The sequence below is a fragment of the Anser cygnoides genome, chromosome Z (assembly GCF_040182565.1).
Source record: "Anser cygnoides isolate HZ-2024a breed goose chromosome Z, Taihu_goose_T2T_genome, whole genome shotgun sequence".
Taxonomy (NCBI): domain Eukaryota; kingdom Metazoa; phylum Chordata; class Aves; order Anseriformes; family Anatidae; genus Anser; species Anser cygnoides.
Window position 1 is genome coordinate 47,575,590 of NC_089912.1, and position 7,284 is coordinate 47,582,873.

Sequence of the window (7,284 nt, forward strand, 5' to 3'; positions counted from 1 at the left end):
CTCGATTTTCTTTCTAACAAGGAAATTTTTCACGTTCTCTTTCATGAACCTTTAATAAATCTACTTTTACCTCTGGTTTGTTTTTCAACACTTCTTTGAACATAATAAAAAAGTGGTAAAGCTGGCAGCTAGGATGCTGCATACAGGAGTTCCATTTTGTTCTCTTACGATTCATTCTACACACTGATGTAACTAGACTTAGCTCTCCATGCATCTTTACGCTTCATGGTCCATTTTTCACAAGGCTCACTTACCTTTTTCAGTCTTTCATCACTACCATCTCTTTTGGACTTGTCAACAAAATATATGTAACTTATTTATTGTCAGAAATCAAACAAAAATGTGGAAAAAAAGGATACTGTTAATCCTTGTGTAATACCTGTGCTATAAGATCTTCCTGACATTACAAGTTCTAAGAAACCTATTTTTTCATTCGTTTGTGAAGTGTCCTGCCTTGCCAAGGACACTTTACAAACAGTGGAACAGAATGCTGCCATATTTCTGCATAAAAAACAGAGCAGGATCTGTTTCTACTCAGATCATTCCTAGAAAAAATACAGAAAATCTGTTCTCTGAGGGGAAATTACATGAGGTTCAAGTGCTGTAATTTGCAGTGAAGAGGAAGAATAATTGTAGGATGAGAGCAGGGTCATCTATCTAGAAAAGTCATGCAAGTTCATATTAAGCCAAGCGGGACTATTAAGACGTCACTTAGTATCTAAGTAAATTTATCGATATGCTTAGTACTCACAGTTCAGAAAGGTTTAGTGTTTGGAGAATTGCATTTTCATTTCATCTAATGCAATTAAAAATATTTAATCACAGCAGTTTTTGGATAATCAATGAAAGAAGCTCTGAAAGACAAAGTGCATGAGTTGTTCTGACAGTATTAGCCTTATGATTTGTTTTCCCATTTCTTCTCTTTGTGACGGCATGTAAAACAAAATAATACAAACATTTTATTAGATTGCATTATAGTGTCTTGTCTGTTTTTAATGTAGCTACAGCTATACAAGTAATGCATTTAAAGCAAGTCAACAACAAATCTACTAATTTTTGTGTTTGTTTATGAGGATAAAGGAATAGTTGCTTGACCATGCTACCACTGTGGAAATTGCAACACTGGACTTAAAAGTAATGAAGTTTTAATAAAACATTGCAAATCCATTCCATTTGTGTGATATACAGTCCCTAATTTTGTCATGCACTGAAGTGTAGGGTTAGTTAAATACAAGACACTGACAACACATTCTTAGGACTATGTGATTTTTGTACAACATTTCATTTTTCTGTTTATACAAAGACCAAAAAGAATGTTTCTTAGAATAAGTCATGGAAATATGTTTTGGAAAAAAGTTGTAAAGTTCCAAACATAAAAGAATGTTATAACGTCACAAAAATCTCCAAATAAAAGATCACAGAGTTCTTTTTAATTTTCTCCCATATCTGACCACAAAATAAGAAAAGCTGCTTGCTTCAATCTAAAAAGATAATACTAAGGTCTCTAAACTTTCTTTACTAGTTTTATAATAACGAATAATGTTAATATAATTTAGGAAACAAGACAAATATAATTTATTTACTCAAATTCAGGTTTAAGTAATACGTTAACAATCAAGAGAAGGTACTACCTTAAGTATTGCATACAGGCATTTTGTCAAATAGGTTTATGCGTGGAGCTGGACAGCCAATACAGAAAATTCAGCATGAATATTCATGGCAGAAAGTATTTTCTCTTATGGTGAGCATTTGCAGAAGCAGAGACTCTATGTAATGACATGCAGTGGATTAAAAAGGGACTATTTGTGAAAAGGGATGATGAGTGTTAAAAAAGGAAAGGATATTTATCCAAAACTGAATGAGAATTTACACCTAGAAATGTCTATAGCTTTGTTGTTGTTCGGTCAAAAGATAAGAAGAAAAAACATACAAACAAAACCAAATTTACTTTAACAGTAATAATAGTGACGTTATATTGCATTAGATATAAAACAGGAGAGAATTTATAAAAAAAAAAGCAGCCACATTACTTCTTGAAAGAAGTGTTTGCTTTATGGAAGCAAAGCAGCATTTGGAGCATTTGGAAGCAAAAGAGCACTCCTTGTGTGAGTGAGTAAGGTATTTAAGTTGCAACCTAAGTCTTTGTAGCTGAGTACATCTTCCCTACCTAAGGGTGTGGGTAGTTCCCACGTCTGCTGGGATCTTGTAGTTCTTTCTAGATGTTTTCAGCTTCAGTTTTCTGAGGAGGATATTCATATTCCCTGTTATTCTCACCCAGATACTGAAAATAATCTATTCAAATTTAAATCTTGAAAAGTCCTTTCCTTATATAAAAGTGTGGATCTAATTTTTGTTTTATGAGAAAATGTTATACTTCTGACATTTATATGGGGCTACATTGTCTAATATATCATTATTTTTGCATCAGTTCAACAAATCAAATGCATTTAAAGGTACAGATCTAATTAATCTCTGAATTTCTTGCCAATGGCAATACTAAGCAGAACGGAATACCCACTACTGAAGGATCATTCCCCCCAAACTGTTGCATATTTCTGCATACAGCAAACAGTCCTGAATGTCGAAATCCTTTGCAGTGTTCCTATTAATACATTAAATCTTATTAACATCGTCAAAGTTTTATGCTGTATCTGTGGCTTCTGAGGAAACTAACAATCAGATTGATATTATTCATAGTCTTCAGCACATAAGAGACCCCTGATCATAGCTAATATTCTTCCATAGCTAATACGAACAATTGCATTGATATCATGAATGCTGTAGCCTGAACGTTATGAACTTTATGACTTTATGCTTGCAGAAATTCATTTCTGTTTTCCAGTATTTCTTTATCAAGATATCAATGTTAGTTTTTAAGTACTTTTTAGCAAACTGCCTAAGCATATGCAATGCATTTTTATATATTTCTTAGACTGAATTTTAGTTCTGAGGTGAATTTGAGCACAAAATCAAGCGAAAAAATACCATTGTTTCAAGTATTTCATCTTATTTGTGTAGTTTGCTTTCTGTATCTATAAGTCTTGATAAGGTGAATCAACTACTTTACAAGCATAAACATTGATAACACATGATGCACTGTCTGAATACCAAAAAGATTTGCAGCTGTTTTTATTACCAAAGTTATTAAGCTGCTTGAAGCAGTATTTCTTAAATGATAAACTGTAAAACTGTTGGCTTTAAGCAATTGTAATATTTCTGGTTAGATAACCACATATTTGAGTCTCTGTGTGCCACTAACTCCCAGAGAACACAACAACCCCCAAAAGCAAAAACAATTATTTTTGAATTTTAAAAGTTACATTGTTTCAATTTTGTAGCTATTTTATTTACTATCAGATCCTGCAATCTCTAGCTTTGAGAAAGTTTCATATTCAGTACAGCTGGAGCCAAGCCTGCTGTGAAAACTCTGCCCAAACTAAATTTCATAGACAGAAGTGAAACATTCAGCATTGTGGATTCATCTTGAAATTACATAATTTTCTATCATAATTTGACTCAGTTCATTATAAATTCTTTCCCTAGTCTGATACGTACTGAAGTGTTTTTTCTTTTTTTTTTCCCTGACCACAGCACTATCTTTCTCCTACTCTTGCCATACCTGTACAGGTTGGTGGAAACTAGGGGTTTTGTGTGCATCACACTGAAAAGTGTGCTGTTATAAGCATGGTGCATTTACAGGGGCTTGCACAGTTTTATATTGGGAAAGTAATGAGGAATGACAGAAACTATGGTTCTAATCTGCTGCATGCAAGAGGATAAATATGTTTACTCCTGTAAACTACCAGTATATTTATTATATGCTAGAATGGTAGAATGTTATATGTATGGTAATTGTTTTCTACATTTCTAAATACATGCATTAGCTAGATACATGTTAGAGAGATGATAGATTAATTTAGTTTTAATATCTTTTCGTACTATTTTCCTACTATTTTTATTTCTTCTGGACAATGATTTTATGTGTGCGATTATATGTGTCATGACTTCTTAAAGATGCTTCAGCATACCTGTATAACTGCTACTGATATAACCTCAGGTGTCACTGAATGAAATTAATAGTATCACTTACTGCATATATTTATAATGTCCTGGATTTTGATTAAATCATGAATTTATACCTTAGTTTTATGCAACTCTCGCATCGTGATCACATAATTGTAGTTTTATAACATAAACAGTTTTAATTATTGATATTGAAGCAGAAGCATTACTGTAAGTTCTTTTAGGTCCATTCAGATAGTAAAATATTTTTCACTGTGGTGTAAAATAGACCAGCACCTTTCCCTGCATGTTTGCATTACTATATAAAACAAAAATCAATCAAGAGGATCATTATAAGGTCTCAGTTTTTCCTCTCCTCACTGGACCTAATATAGTTTGCACATAATTGCTCCAATCTGGGGGGAAATATATAACCAAAACATAATGATATAATAATTAATAATGAACAGTTAAAAAAAGTAAATTTAATGCAACATCTGCTTATTTGGTCTCATGGGGGTTCTGCACAGCTAGAAACTCCCTCATGCACCCTGATAAGAAACTGACAAGGATATCATTTGGAAGGGACTCTCTCTTCAACAATGCTCAGGCATTCTTGTATGTTCAGATAATCAAGACTATATTTCATCTTTCATTACATATTACTTTTGTGTGCTATTAGTCTAATGTTTTCTCTGATATAAAGAGATGTTTTGGCAGAAAGTCAATATTTCTTAATATGTATAAACATATTTTGTTTGCAATACGTTCAAAATGTACCTTTGCTTTTTTTTTTTCAAATAGATTTTTCATTCTGTTTCATGGATACCAGATTTCATCTGGAATTCTTTAAATTCAAAGCATATTTGCATTAACATTGCTAATTTATGGATAATTTTTAACACTAATTACTACAACACCTCTTCATCTGTGTGAAGGCACATGCATACATAATGAGAATTTTAAAGTTACCGTCATCCTGCATTTGGCTGTTGCTAAACGACAAATGTCATACAATTGTCTTTGAAGACAAACTTTATGTATTTATGTATTTACATATACACTTATGAACATACAAGAACACACAGACAGATTTAAGTTCTATACATGCATAAATATTTGTATTAGCTGCACAGCTCTAACTCTCTTTCTTGAGCATGCATTTCAACCAAAGAGTATAATATGTAGTCAATTAAAAATGCAAGGTCTTACCTTTACAATCAGAGCTTGATTTCCTAGATCTGTTGTATTTCACTTCAACAGCACACTCTGCGCTAAGGTCTGTGATCAGCACTACAGTCAAAATACCAGTCATGACCTCTATATATACACAATTCAGTAACAGCAACAAGTGAATACTTAGATTCTTACTTCAGTTCCACATTTATCAAGTGATATTACTCATAGAAAGAGATCCTTCAAGCAAACACTTAATCTGCATTGAATTGGGAGTGATCTCGATGATACACTTGAAAAAAAAAAAAAAAAAGAGCTCATTGTACAACACAGCAGATGAAAATACCCGCAGCCATTGCACGTACCATTCATTCTATTAACCATGTAATATACATTGTCATTTTGACGTGTAGATTATTTCTCTTCCTCTATCACCTCCATGTCAATCCAATTCACTCATTCTTGCCAATGATGAAAAAAAAAATAGAAAAGGAAACAGGACAGAAAGATTGTTATCCTAGATCTGCATTTGCGGAACATTTTAAAGCCAGTTAGATTAACCAGTGGGAAGATGTTAGTCTTGATAAGAGAATCCCCACTGGTTTTCTGTCTCCCTTAGACAATGAAATCACATAGTTGTGTCTGTGCCTCTCTGTTTTGGATTGTTCTATTTTAACACATAACAGATTGAGGGCTGCCTACAATTCCTAATTAACTCAAGTTAAACTAATGAGAGAGAGAGGGTGGAGGGAGTGCCAAAAAGAGAAAAGAGATCATGAGTTGGAAGAGATTGAATTACAACTTAAAGAGGATGGAGAAAGGAAAAGGGAAATGGGGGAGGGGGAGGAGGTGCAGATACAGTTAGACTGCAAAGTGGTTGAGAAGAGGAGCCTGTGAACACATTTACCCTGCAATTCCAAGAAAAGGCAAAGATGTCCTGCAGAAAACACCAGAGAAATATACACAATCCAAAATTTTACTGAACTCAGACTCCAGTTTCTTGTTAGGAAATACTTCAGCACCCGCTGGAGAACAGCTCAGATTCCAAACTATTGCAATGCTATCAACAGCTTTCTCAAGCATGTGTCCACAATTTATTGATGTAGTTCTTTCTGCCAGCAAAATACCATGTAAACTACTCATGGAAGAAAGTGGTTTGTTCTGTCTGTTCTTCCCAAGCTGCACAAAAACGTCAGGGAAATGTCAGATTTTTTTAGATTGTATTAAACAAATTTAAATGTAGTTTCCCTTACGGTACGAGTTAGAAATATGCATACATACACAAAGAAGGTAGAACTGAATGATCCCAGAGCAGAGCAAAACCAATTTATTACTTTCTGAGATTTGAATATTTCTAGATTGCATGCTTATTCAAAAGAGGTCTAAATCCTGAAATTTCTTGTTAAAATTTATTTTGTGGGTAGTCACATTTATATTGACTATATTACAACACTTTTTTGATAGAGTTTATTTGGAAGACTCCCTATGTAATAACACAAACCTGAATCTTAAATATGTCTTAAATACATCAGTGATCTTAAATACATTCAGTGCTGTGCTGATTCTGACCTCACACCACAGGCACCTTTAGGTTACTTGTAGGGTTAGATAACACAGCATTTAATAAAATGGCAGCAACCTAATTTAATACAGAGCAAGTATGAAGTAAGAGATGGGTTTCAGGTGCGTGCACAATGTAAGTAATGTACTGTTTAGACACCAGACCCAGGAGAAGACTTGGTCAATAATCCTGTATTTCTGAGTCTGGGGTCTGCTCTCTCCATATCCAGAGATGGGAGGCAGAGGAGAACAGGCATGAATTTACTGCAGTTGTAGATGAGGTTTTGAGTCTTACCGCAAGTGAGACCTCACCTCTTTCACGCTTCCCACTCCAGACTAAGTCTGGGCAGGAGAAAGTGGTAGTAAGAGCTGAGGAAACAATAGAAGAAGTGACAGCAGCACTCTCTTTGGTGTGGTAGAAAGGAGGGCAGACTGGGGGGTCTTGGGAGTTGTGCCAAAGGAAAGGAGTGTGGTGAAGATAATGTGGTGTCAGACCAAAGGAGGTCAGGGGGAGGAAGGTACCAGATCCTTGTGTTGGGGAAATGA